At 50.6% G+C, this 13,494-nt stretch overlaps 1 long non-coding RNA gene across 1 annotated transcript; it reads right to left on the minus strand.

The window, feature by feature from the left end:
• Positions 1 to 2,223: 2,223 nt before the first annotated feature.
• On the minus strand, positions 2,224 to 3,062 carry LOC131486278 (uncharacterized). Its single transcript, XR_009249285.1, has 2 exons — positions 2,923 to 3,062; positions 2,224 to 2,455 (listed from the first exon to the last, which is right to left on the minus strand). It is a non-coding gene; the product is annotated as an uncharacterized LOC131486278 (long non-coding RNA).
• Between the last annotated feature and the right edge of the window lie 10,432 nt (positions 3,063 to 13,494).

Below are 13,494 nucleotides of genomic sequence, written 5' to 3' on the forward strand. Positions count from 1 at the left end.
CTCTCCCAGCCCTTTGCGGCCCAGATAGAACAAAAGGGTGGGGGGAGGGGGAGGTCACCTCCCCGTGTGACTTGAGCAGGGATGTTGGTCATCTCCTGCCCCAGGACTGAGATGCACCCCGTCAGCTCCCCCAGGCCCCAGGCCTTCAGACTCAGACTGAAGGACCCCCTGCCTCTCCTGGGTCTCCAGCTCGTAGAAGACATAGAATCAGCTTCTCTGCTTCCATGATCACGTGAGCCAGTTTCTCATGATAAACTCCTTTATATACAAATCCCTTTAGATACAAATCTCCTATATATATATATATATATATATATATATATATGTATATGTGTATATGTATATGTATATATATATGTATATGTATATGTATGTGTGTGTGTTGTAGATAAATCTCTCACATAAAAACTTGTGTTAAAATATATTTGCACATAAAGTACACATATACACATGTATCCTATCGGTTCTGTTCCTCTGGAGAGCCTTGTGGCTGTGGCACCCCCGGCCACCCACCACTGCACTCCTCAGGTGCACCTGTGAGAAGGTGGGGCTGCCCTACAGGGTCCCCTGTTCTCTGTGCTGGACCCCCTTCCCCAAATAGCAAAGCCTTAGAACGATTTTGTCACCAACCTGATTGCTACTGGTGACCCCTATCGCCCGCTGCTGTTATGAGCCGACCGAGAGCAGACGGAGGACCCCAAGGTGACACCCAGCGTGTCGGCCCTGCCCTCGAGGGTCGGGGAGAACTAGCCCAGTCATCTAACCCTCCCAGCAGCCACACAAGATAGCTTGGATCGATGCAGTGGTTCTCAAAGTGCGGTCCCCAGGCCACCCACAGCGGCAGCACCAGGGAACTTTTGCGAGATGAAAATTTGCAGGCCCCACCCCAGACCTGCTGAATCAGAACCACCGGATCTGGGGCCTGCAATCTGTATTTTAGCAAACCCTGCAGGTGACACTGAGGCGTGCTCAAGCGTGAGAACCACTCTCTAAAGTGCAAGTGATGAGAACCAAACCCATACCTGCTTAGGCACACAATGGGGAGTCCATCGGTTTGACTAATAGAAAAATGCAGAGAGGGTCTGGCTTCAGGCTCAGCTGGATCCAGGTGCTCAGGGCCATTCATTGATCAACCGGCTAGAGTAAGGACAGGTGCTCACCAAGACCCATGTGGACAGAGTGGAGGGCATGAGATGCATCAGAGGAAACCACGGGAGTGGATGGCAACAGGAGAAAAAAAAAAAAAAACTGCTGGCACTCTCTTGGCAGCTAACAGTATTTGTCATCCCCATTTCTCAGATGAGCAAACTGAGGACCGGGGGCATCAGGAAACGTGCTGGGGCTCCCCAGCAGGTGTGTGCAAGCAGGGGCTCAAATCCGGTCTGGTCAGTTCGTCCAGGATTACAAAGTGCATGCAGGGAAGAGTGGCTTCCACATGCCCCGGTCCAGCCCCCTTGTCATCTACATGGATGGAGGGCTGTAACTCAGCAAGGACAGTAGCCAGGCTCCCAGTCCTCACCTGACGAGGAGATTCCCCGGCAAACGTCCTTCCCATCCAGCCAACCCTGTGCGGCTTCGGGGGCCTCCGCCAACATTTCTCTCACTCTCCGGGCTGCTTGCATCCTCCCGGGAGCAGACGACCTCCTCCTTCCGCATCCAGGAGCCTGGGTGCAGAATCCCAGTGGTGCTCCCTTGGGCTGGGGGGCGGGTGGGGGGGGGGGAGCCTGAGGCTCCTTCCAGGGGCAGCCGGGTGGAAACAGCAGCAGCCCCCAAACCAGCCTCTCCTCCGTATCAATCAAAGCCTGGCTCTCACCCTGCTCCCGAGATGGACGGAGCCTCCATAATGAAGCTGGTGATTTTCATAATAAAGAGGTTCTCTGGAGCAGGTTTGAGGAGGGCTCTCCAAAGGAAGGGCAGACATGAGATTTGGGGAGAGCAGCTCACTTGCAACATGAGGACCGAAGTCAGTTAGCGCCACGGCGGCTGGGGGGTTACTGCGCGGCCCCAAACTGAGGCGTCAGCAAGTTCTGGGTAACTTGTTAAGATAAAGGATCTAATTTAAGGCCGGAGAAGACTTTTTCCTCCCTTGGTCTCAGATTCTCTACAGATACCATCATTTCCTAAAAGCCAGTAACAAGGAAAAAAAAAAAGTTTTTCCTAGGCTCTCCCGTCCCTGCAATGCACCCAGTGACTCAGTATAAAAAAAGACGTATTCAAGACAGATACAGTAAGGAGCTTCAAATATTTTTAGATACCACGCCGTGCCGGAAAGTGCCGGAAAGTGGGAGTGTTGAGAAAAGCCACTGGTTCATGATAAACCCAACGAAAAACACCCTTAAAACAAGAAGTCAAGCAGGGGCTCTGCTGTAAGCAAACAGGTATGGAGACATCTGGAAAAATATCGGATTCAACTTATTTGTAAGGAGCACATCCAAAATGTCCTCTGGTGGGGCGCCTGGGTGGCTCAGTCGGTTAAGCGTCCGGCTTCGGCTCAGGTCATGATCTCGCGGTATGTGAGTTCGAGCCCCGCGTCGGGCTCTGGGCTGATGGCTCGGAGCCTGGAGCCTGCTTCCGATTCTGTGTCTCCCTCTCTCTCTGCCCCTCCGCCACTCGCTCTCTCTCCTTAAAAGATAAATAAACATTAAAAAAAATTGAAACGGCTAAAATGATGAGCTTTAGGGGCACCTGGGTGGCTCAGTTGGTTGAGCGTCCGGCTTCGGCTCAGGTCATGATCTCGCGGTATGTGAGTTCGAGCCCCGCGTCGGGCTCTGGGCTGACGGCTCAGAGCCTGGAGCCTGTTTCAGATTCTGTGTCTCCCTCTCTCTGACCCTCCCCTGTTCATGCTCTGTCTCTCTCTGTCTCAAAAATAAATAAACATTAAAAAAAATTTTAAAAAACCCAAAATGTCCTCTGGAAAGTGACAAAATGCCTGATTCAAATGCTTCCGTTTAAACTTTTCTGGGAAAACTCAGAGCCGTTTTCTCAGCTGCAAATTGTCTCCCTGCAAGTTTGTTGACACCATGAAAATTTCCTACCCAGTTCTGGTGATATGTTTGGATTCTGGTCCTGGGAAGAGAGAGAGAATTATTCTTTATCGAGAACCCTTCTCTTATGGAGACATTTATTACAGAATTAAAATGTACCCACTGTATTTTTCTTGTTAAGCAACGCACACAGATTCATAAGTACTATTTACATTGCTGAAAACGGGTTGTGTGATTTCCAGGTATCTTACGGTCTGCCTGTGTACGTGGGAGGTTTGCTGTTATGATTTTTAAATGTTAGAACATTTCCTAAGAAAAGGCAGCTCTTCTCAATCCAGTTGCAACACACACACACACACACACACACACAATCGAGCGGTCTGATTGTATTGTTCCTTCCTGATGCTGATTGTATGTACAAAATGATGCATGGACACTAATGACTCCGATTTGTCATGAGTAGTTTTGAAAATTGCATTTCACTTCAAACAAAAATTACAAAATGCTCACTTGCCTCCAGTTTTCTGTGCCGTGGTTAATTATCAGCAGAGACAACCGGAGAAAATCCTCATCATCTTTTGCCTGGTTCTGGTGGAAGGAATAGAAAATGTAGCCTTCCCTCCTGCAGCTTCCAGCAACTCTGTGGCACGACCTCTCATTACCGCGTTATGGGGAAGAACGCGGCCTTCTTTCGGGAGGGACAGATGTGGCTTCTGCACGCACATCACGCTAGAAGGTTAAACCGAGAATGCTGATTTTCTTTAAAGAGCAATTCGCCTTTTTTTTTTTTTTCCGATGCAGAGATGCAGGGGAGTATTGGGGATTTAGAATAATCTTCCTGAGAAACAAACACGAGCACTGTGCCAACAGACACGGTGACGGTGCACGCCCGCCGCCCCGCTGCCTCGGCCCTCTGACGCCTCTTCATCCTGCAAACAGCTGTCGCGGCTCCAGAGCCCATTTGCTCGTGGGGATGTTTCCACCCCAAGGCAGAGACCACAGACCCTGTGTCTCCTCTGCACGTTGAAAGATTAATGCACATCCTCCGAAGGAAGGGTTGATGATGTCTACATTCCGGAATGAAACGGGTATTCCTTATGACTTCGAAAATAACTGCCTGATCCTAGATCACACCTGCCCCTGGATTTATGTGTGAAGGTTTTGTGAAAATAACTGTTAAGACTAATTGGTGTTGGGGATGGAAATGCGGCCCCGGGAAAGCATGACAACAAATCACTAAGATCAAAATGGGAGTTTTCAGTGTGGCCAGGTAGTTGTATTTGAAACGTGTGTGTGTGGGGGGGGGGGGTGTGAGTGTGCAATGGGGGGTTCAGAGGAGGAAGCTTTGGTTCCAGGGTCTAAATGCGTATGTCTTAATATTCTTTATGTTGGTAGGAATTTCATTGTCACGCTGCTACTGGTTAACTCCTTTGGTTGCACTGACAGAAGTGGAAGGAATCATTTGGCTCGTAAAGCTCTAGGTGTAGGGATGGGTCCAGCTTCAGGTACAGCTGGATCCAGGGGCTGCTATATTGGTATGCTCTCCTCTCTGCGTGTCTCAGCTCAGGTCTCAGCTTGCTGTCGTGACCCCTGCAGGCTTTCAGACTTCCAACGTGTGGGACAAAGTAAGCGACAGCAACCCAAGCCCTGCAGCCTCCTGCTTATGGGCCCAGCAGGGAATGCAGCCTCCACTTCCAGCTGAGGGAAGGTACCCACTCTGTGGTTTTCAGCTGGGTGTCTGGACCCTTGGAGGCATTTCGCATCTCTTGCATCACAATAACCAGCAGGTGCTTCTGGCATCGGCTAGAGGAGTGGGGGACTCACGGACACCTGCTGTCCGGCCCTGTGCAGGGGTGCCCAGCACAAGCCCTGCACCCTTCTGCCTCATTCACACATCCAGCCGGACAATCATGTAGGAAGCAGCTTGCTAATGATTGTCTGAGCCTCGTGTCCTGATGCCGGTTTTCAGATAACACAGAACATCTGCGATACACACAGAATTTTCCGGGAACATAACCTCTGGGTGAATGTGGGAAAGACTACAATGTTCCCGTGGCGGTGGGGCTTCACTGGGGCGTCGCTGTTTTGGACTCGCATCTCCAGCAGCAGCAGGGCTGGCGGGTTTGGGTTCCCAGGTAACCAGTCTGCATCCGTTCTGCCTGGGGTCTGCCCTGGGAAGGACCCTGAGTGTTCTCTGAGTGTTCCCGGGTGGCTGTTCCCGAACATTTACATTTTAAAATACGTATTTTATTATAAATAACTTTCCTTCCCATTGACCTTTATGGTACAGCGAGGGCATAAAATTGATTTCTTATTAAATTATGTGTGTAGGTAGGTTCTAGTATTTCATTTGGGGAGTAACATATACCCTTGACTAATCGCCATGGCATGACCCAGATGAGATGTGGGTGGGAAGTGATCGAGCCCCCTCCCCAAACCACGGAGAGTGGACAGGGGTTGGGTCCCCCACAGACGGAATCCTGGTTGTCAAAACAACAACAACACACCCTGGAAGCCACACCTACTACACATGGTCAGAGAGAAAATGCCGTGAAAAAAATAGAAGCGTGTTCAGAAATAAATGTGGATTCAAAAAATCAATACATGTGTATTCGTCGGGGTTCTACACAGAAACAGAACCTACAGGACATGAATACATATGGAAAGAGATCTATTACAAGGAATTGGCTCCCACGGTTATAAAAGCCGAAGTCCCACGGTTGTAGTCAGCCAGCTGGAGGCCCAAGAGAGTGGACGGCGTGGCTCCAGTCTGAGAGCCAGCCGGCCGGCGTGATGCCCAGGGAGAACTGGCAATTCTGTGTGAGACCAAAGGCCAGGAGAATGGTGTCCGAGTCTGAAAGGAGTCAGGCAAGAGAGGAGCCACCTCTTTCTAAGGGAAGTTCAGCTGCTCTGCTCATCCAGCCCTTCAGCTGATTGGGCAAGGCCCACCCACACGGGGAGGGCAATCTGCTTCAGTCTTATCTGAAGTCCCCTTACAGACACAACCAGTGACATGTTCAACAAATATCTGGGCACCCTGTGACTCAGTCAAGTTGACACATAAGCTCAACCGTCCCAACACGTAAAATTATAGTCACAGACTGTATCCATGGGAGCGAAAAGCTTCCTGCTATGGAAGTCTATGCAACTTGGGGCACCTGGGTGGCTCAGTCGGTTAAACGTCCAACTTCAGCCTAATCTCACGGCTTGTGGGTTCAAGCCCCATGTCAGGCTCTGTGCTGTCAGCTCGGAGCCTGGAGCCTGCTTCGGATTCTGTGTCTCCCTCTCTCTCTGCCCCCTCCCCCGCTCTCACTCTCACTCTCTTTCAAAAATCAAATCAAAATCAAACTCAGTGACTTACGTAAGTCAGCACTCCTCCACTGTGGCACCAGTGACACTCCGGGGCAGAGGACCCTCGGTTGTGGGGTCCTCGGTCTTGTGATCTGTGGAGTGTTGAGCAGCATCCCTGGCCTCCCTGCTAGGTGTCCCCCCCGTTTTGACAACCAGCACTGACAGGTGTCCCCTGAGAGACAAACCTCTCCCTGCGGAGGTGGGACCACGTGCTCAGAAGGGAGCACCTCGAACCACACAGGGCTGGCTTCTGATTTTGCCACAGCTTAATGGGGACAATGGGCCATATGTGCCATTAGAGACAAGTGGGGACACCACGGATACTGCTCTGGACACTTCCCAGCTCCGGGTCAGGAAGGCTTCTCAGCACCTGTGTGCAGAGACCCACGCTCACTCGGTCCCCCTGCTCACCTTCACAGTGGCGTCAGGGTGCAGGCTCCCCCTTCCCGCAGAGGCGGGTGCTGGCCGGGGTGCGAGCCGCTCAGTGCCAGGCAGAGAGTGACGGCCGGAGCTGGTTGACAAGGTCAGTTCTCAGAGCACAAAGACGCACGTCTCTTTAAACTCACCTAACGACGTTTCAGAGTAGGATTTGATGGACACTCGCACATTCAGTGTGAGAGATTTAAGACTTGTGATTAAATTGGATCCCATTAAAGATTAATATAAAATTAGATTCAAAAATAGCTTTCAAGGGCCTTTACATTCAAAAGAGTTAAGCAGGGGGGAAAAGGAGTTAAGCAGAGATTCAAAAACAGAATGTGGTCCAAGGCATAGAGACAGTGGCCTGTATTCCTTCTTGGACAGGAAGTTTCCAGCATGGTGCCTCCAATCAAGGATGGGTGCTTCCTCTGAGCTCCATGCGTGCAGGGTACAGAGAAGGCACCAAAGGACAAACCAGACAAACGACCTTTCCCAAGGTGCGGCTGGGAGCTCCCATGACCTTTCCCAAGGGTGCGGCTGGGAGCTCCCCATGGAAGCCTATTCTCTGTCGGGCCTTGGGCACCAAGGGCTCTGGGGCCCAGATCCTCCTCTGCTTCCTCCCATTCTTCAGGGTCAAGTGCAAGGGTCTCTTTGCATGAGAGGCTCTTACTGTTAATAATGCTGTTCACCTAGGGCTCACTGTTTGCCAGGTACTTGGTTCACAGCTTTCTTCAGATGGTTGCATTTAGTCATCTGAAGGTCCTTCACCCCTTCTCCAGCTGAGGAAAAGCGAGGGGACGTGCTCTGCCTCCAGGTGACATGGCCAGGGAGGGGCGGAGATGCACTGAGATCAGAGCGGCTGGACACGCGGCTCCCAAGGCTCTCCCACATGAACGCGAGCAGACTGAACCCACGCTGGGCCTCTGGGTGCGGGAAGAAGGAGGTGAAGGCAAGAGACCCGGCTGAGAGCTCTCGGTGCAAACACTCCAGCACCCAGGGGATCAGTGCTTCTACTCCTAATTCACGGGGGAGGGTCTGGGTGGTGCACCGCCGTACCCTCTTCTGTCGATACGCAGAAATCAATGGCGTTTCTACGCCTGAGCAACAAATCAGGCGTGACAAAATATTTTAAAAATACCATTTATAATAGCTTCAGAAATGCTTAGGCATAAATTTAATTAAGGTGCAAGAACTCTCCCCCCCCCCCAAACTAGAAAACATTACAGAGAGACTACGGTAGCCTGAAGTAAATGGGAAAATATGCTGTGATCAATTCCGTGAAGACCACAGGTCCCCCTAGATTGATTACAGCCCATGAAATCTTTATAAAACCCTAGCCGTCCATTTTGTAGAAACTGAGAAGCTGATTCTAAAATATATATGGAAATGCAAAGAACTTGGACTAGCCAAAGAAATAGAATAGGAGGAAAAGGAGGAGGAGGAGAAGGAGGAGAGGAAGAAGAGGGAGAAAATGTTGGCGATCTCAGTCTATCTCCCTTCATCATTTATTATCCTGTAATAACCAAGACTGTGGTATGCGCATAAAGAGATAAACTGGTTGATGCAAGAGAACAGAGACCAGAAGGAGGCCCACCCATGTAGAGAGAATGGGTTATTTTTCTCACAAAAGTGTCAAGATAATTCCTTGGGGAAAAAATTCTCTTCCACTGCCAGGGCCAGAATAACTGGGTGTAGAGACATCATCATCATCACCATCATCATCGGCACCATGATCTCAACCCCCGCCTCACACCATACACAAAAATACACACAAGACCGATTATACACTATCATAAACGCTAAAACTATAAATCTTGTAGAGGAAAACAGCAGAGATTAGCTTCGTGAGCTGGGGAGAAGTGCCGATTTCCTCAACATCATCTGAAAGCTACAATAATTAATAAATCAGACCTCCTCAGGGTGAAAAACGTCTGCTTTCTAAAAGAGATTGTTGAGAAAGTGAAAAGATGAGCCAAAGTCTGCTTCAGAAATATTCACAAGCACACATACCTGAGAAAAAGCCTGTATGGATTAAAAAAAAAAAAAAATCTTCTCTAAATCAATCATAAAAAGACAAACAGTGCAACTTTTATAGGTAAAGACCTGACTAGGCATTTTACAAAAGGATGTGTACAAATAGCTAAGAAGTAAGTACACGAGGTGGTGCTCAGTGTAGTCAGTGATCAGGGAAAAACACATCTGGTCCACACAGAAAAGCCTGTTCCCCCCACTGGAGTGGCTCTTCCGTGGTGGCCACGGATGGAGTCACCAGAACTCCCTGCACTGCGGATGGAAATACAAAATGACAAAACCTCTCGAAACACAGATTGGCGGTTTTGTGCAGGTCTAAAAAAAGCTATCCCATCACCCAACTCTTCCGTTTTACCCAAGAGAACTGAAAATAAAATACACCCCCAAACAGACTTGTTTCATTCATCGCCAAAAACCGGAAACAACCCCAGCATCAACAGGTGAATGTACCACCCATGGAACATGACGCATCAGCAGAAGGGACCCATCCTCTGGTACCTGTAGCAAAAGGAAGTAATCAGCACCAAGCTGTGTGAAAGATGCCAGGCGCAAAGAAGTACCTTCCGTCTGATTCCGTGTGTGCGAGAGTCTGGAAGGAACACCACCGGGCCAGGACAATCAGAAGCAGACCTGACTTCTTATGGGGCTGGGGGGCGGGGACTGCCAGCCAAGGAGCACGAGGGAAAATTCTGGATGGTTGGAGAAGTTCTGGGTCTGGTTCAGGGTATGTATGTTTGCCGAAGCTCATACAACTGCTCACTTGAAATCTGCCTTTTATGGAATGTAAATTACACCTCCATGAAGTTGATGAAAGTATGACCATTTCAAGGCAAGCGTTCATCACAAGTAATACGTGGTATTTCCTAGTCGTTAAAGATTTGAACTCGGGACCCTGGGTTCTTTCCCTGGCTTTACCATCCATCAGCTTGGCAACTATGGATAAGTCACTCAATGTTCTCCTGCCCCAGTTTCCTCATCTGTAAAGTGGGTATGATGGCAATCCCTGCTTCACAGACGGTTGCTTGAAGGATTCAAAGTGTTGATACATATAAAGCACCTTCAGCAGGGACCAAGCACACTCTGTGGTCTGTGTGCCCTTCCCCCGTTGGCCTTCGGAAGGCTGATGTTCTAATAGCACATCGGCACGATTCAAAGGAACAGCGATGAACTTGGGGCCAGGTGACCGGGGCTCTACCCTCAATTCTGCTAACCGCCCATCAGGCAGGCTTAGGAAAGCTATGTGCCTTGACTCTTTTTCCCCACCTGCCAAATGAGGTCGGATTGCAACTCTTCGTGGACCCCTTTCTCCATTTTTGCCTTGTCCACACTGCACATATCTTATTATTTGCTGAATATTTTCCTTTAAATCAACTTGTGTTTTTTAACTCGAATATATATAGCCTCATCCTAAATTATAATATGAATCAAATTAAGGGTTTGATTTGTTCATTAGAAGTTTTTTCTAAGATACATTTAAGGAGGGGGCGCCTGGCCGGCTCAGTCAGTTGAGCTTCTGACTTCGGCTCAGGTCATGATCTCACGGTTCGTGGGTTTAAGCCCTTTTTCAGGCTCTGTGCTGACAGCTCGGAGCCTGGATCCCACTGTGGGTGGATTCTGTGTCTCCCTCTCTCTCTCTCTGCCCCTCCTCCCGCTCATGTTCTGTCTCTCAAAAATAAATAAATGTTAAAAAAATATTTTTTAAAGATACATTTAAGGAGTCATTATTTGATCATTGGGAGAAAAGAGCCCAGCTGTGTGTTCACGGACTCCCTAAAACCATTCTGTGCGCCTCCAGCTGCGTGCACATTGAGAGAGACAGGGTGAATGACGTACGAACCCTCCCCTGCTTGCACTCCCAAAGCCCGTATGGCTCTGCGAGTAGACTCACATCTTGGCTGTGCTGGGGAGACGCAGCCACCCACGCGGCTCCAGGAGGCGGCTGGGAGGCGGCTGCGGCCAGGATGCCCAGCGTCTGGGTGGTGACGGGGATGGGGTTTCCACGGGAGACACTACTGAGACGTAGAGAGAGCAAGAAAAATGGTCTGTTAGTCTGTGTGGACTCCCCATTCAAGACTCGGTATTCTCTCCACCCAGATGCTGTCTGCTGTTGCTCGGCATTTCCACTGGGAAAACCTATGGGAATCACAACCTGGGACTCGACTTTTCACATTAATAGTAATGACAACCCACGGGTGTTAAGTAAGCTAGAACCAAATTGACGTGCAGGCCATAAATTGGAAGTTCTCTGAAACACGGATGTCATAACTCTTATCTTGTCTTTGCTCAACAGACACTTTACTTTCTCATAAGCCAAGAGCACAGAGCAATCACATTTACCTAATAGGCAAATGCTCCTTCCAGATTAAACATCCTTGTCCAGAGAGTTGCACCCCTTGTCTCAAGACATCGGCATCTCCGTGTGGTTTACTGAGCTCTCAGGCAAACTGAGAGTAACATGATGTGAGGCCGGAGGAAGGGGCGAGAGCGGGCTCATTTAGAATGGAGGGTGGCAGGGGCACCTGGGTGGTTCTGTCCATTGAGCGTCTGACTTGGGCTCAGGTCATGATCTCACGGTCCGTGAGTTCAAGCCCCGCCTCTGGCTCCATGCTGACAGCTCAGAGCCTGGAGCCTGCTTTGGATTCTGTATCTCCCTCTCTGTCTCTGCCCTTCTCCCACTCACATTCTCTCTCTCTCACGTGCGCTCTCTCTCTCAAAAAATAAACATTAAAAAAAAAAGTGGAAGTTGACACAACATTTTTGTGTCAAGGGCCAGGAAGTGAATATTTTCATCTTTGCGGACCTCTGTCACGACTGCTCACTCTGAAAGCAGCCGTAGACAACCTGTAAATGGGTAGTCATGGCTGCCCCCCAGGCACACCCGGACATGGCTGTGTGACTCCATCCAGTGACCTCGGACCACAGAGGCCACCGCCTGCAGCTGGGTCCACTCCTCAGGGGCTGGGGGACCGGGTCCTCGATGAACTGAATGCACCCGGAACAGAGAGGGCAGAGTCTTGCCTGTCTCAGCTCCAGTCAACTTTGCTTTCCTGATCCACGCTCGCAGAACTGTTCTCCACTCCAAACCAAGAGCCCCAGGACACGGGGGCCGCGTCCCCCTCTACCTCTGTGCCTCCCGTCCCCCAGTCTGTAGCCCTGGGCTCCAGGAAAGCCCGTTAGTTCTCGATGAGCCAGGACATCCTTTTCAATGTTGCAGACAAATAGCCAAAGAACACTTTCTTCTTGCTCCTCAGTGACCCCTAAATAGAACCTGGTCGCAGCCTTGGTGACACGGTTGGTTGAACACAGCGATGCCACCCTGTGAGGGATCCACCCAGTGAGGGCTGGTTAAATTGTGCCAGATAGAAGCACACGTTCAGTCGGATTTCCTCAGCGAATAGACAGGGCTATGTCACAGACGACTTCAGAGACCCCACTCGCCCTCAAAACGTAATGATTACGTGTAACGAGGGCACAGACGTCCAGGGAGTGGAGCGCCCCAAGGCCCAGGGCGGCTCGTCTGAGCAAAAGACCTCCAGGATATCAGTGTTTGCATCTTTGATTTATAGCTTTCCAAAAGGCAACTGAAGTCTAGAACGGCTGTTTGGGCCGGAGATACAGGCAGAACAGAAAGACGGGTCTCCAAGTGTTTCCAAATGTCTCTGGCACACTTGGAACCAAATGGCAGCATTACCAGATCTTTTAAAGGGAAAAGCAAAACGAGACAAAAACAAAAACCACCCCCTACCCACACACAATAAGGAGCTAGCTGCCAAAAGGTACCTCTCGGCATCGGCTTTTGGTTGAAACAAACACCCTGAAAAATCTCCCTCCGGCCCGACCTCCCTGCCAAGCTCAGAAATGGCGCTCAGACCCACCAGCCGGCGAGAGGCCCCGCCCTGCACCCCCGTGTCTGTCTTCACATCAGCTCAACCTGAGTTTTGATTTACCTTCTGCTTCGTGATTGAGATGCACTCTCATGGGTCTGTGTTTTCCAGGGAGGGCATCCTGCGTGCGGAAAGGGCATCAGTGGGGAGACCAGCCATGAGCGGAGGCTGTGCACGGCATCCAGGGACAGTGGGGCAGGGACCACACGTGCTCATGTCCAGAATGGGGGTCGAATGCAGGTCACACGGAACACCTGTTAGAACCCAGAACAGCATCGAATCTGGGCACTTAGCTGTGGATCCCAAGTGACTGTGGGTCCGGAGGGAACGAGGGCAGCAGAGTGGGGTGTGGGCATGTGAGGGGCTCACAGCAGAGGCCTCTTGCCAGCCAGTGTGAAGGTATTTCGATCCGGGAGTGGGTGGGAGGGGTGGGGACGTGCGGACAGGGACAGAGACTCAGCGTGTGCCATATAACAGAGTGCTTCCTGCTTCAGGACGGCAACCGTCAGCTTGACCCCCATTGAGGTATGTCCAAGTGCTGGGGGGTCACCCCAGGTGCTGTGCTTCCTGGAGGACTGAGGCTCGCTGCCCATCAGCTTGTCTCCCTGACAAACACAGGTCCTGACCCCCAGGCCACGGCGGATCCCAGGGGGCCGGGGACCCACACTCGGCCAAAGGAGGTCCCGCCAAGACATTGCACGTGGTGCCACATGAGACTCGTGCCCGTCCGTGGAAGATGGCCCCCCGTGGGCTTAGTGGTATTTCACTACCTGGTACCCCTTCCACTTTCTTTCTGGAAGGTCCCGCCAGGAACTGCCCTGCTT

This window comes from Neofelis nebulosa, chromosome 9 (assembly GCF_028018385.1).
Source record: "Neofelis nebulosa isolate mNeoNeb1 chromosome 9, mNeoNeb1.pri, whole genome shotgun sequence".
Lineage (NCBI taxonomy): Eukaryota > Metazoa > Chordata > Mammalia > Carnivora > Felidae > Neofelis > Neofelis nebulosa.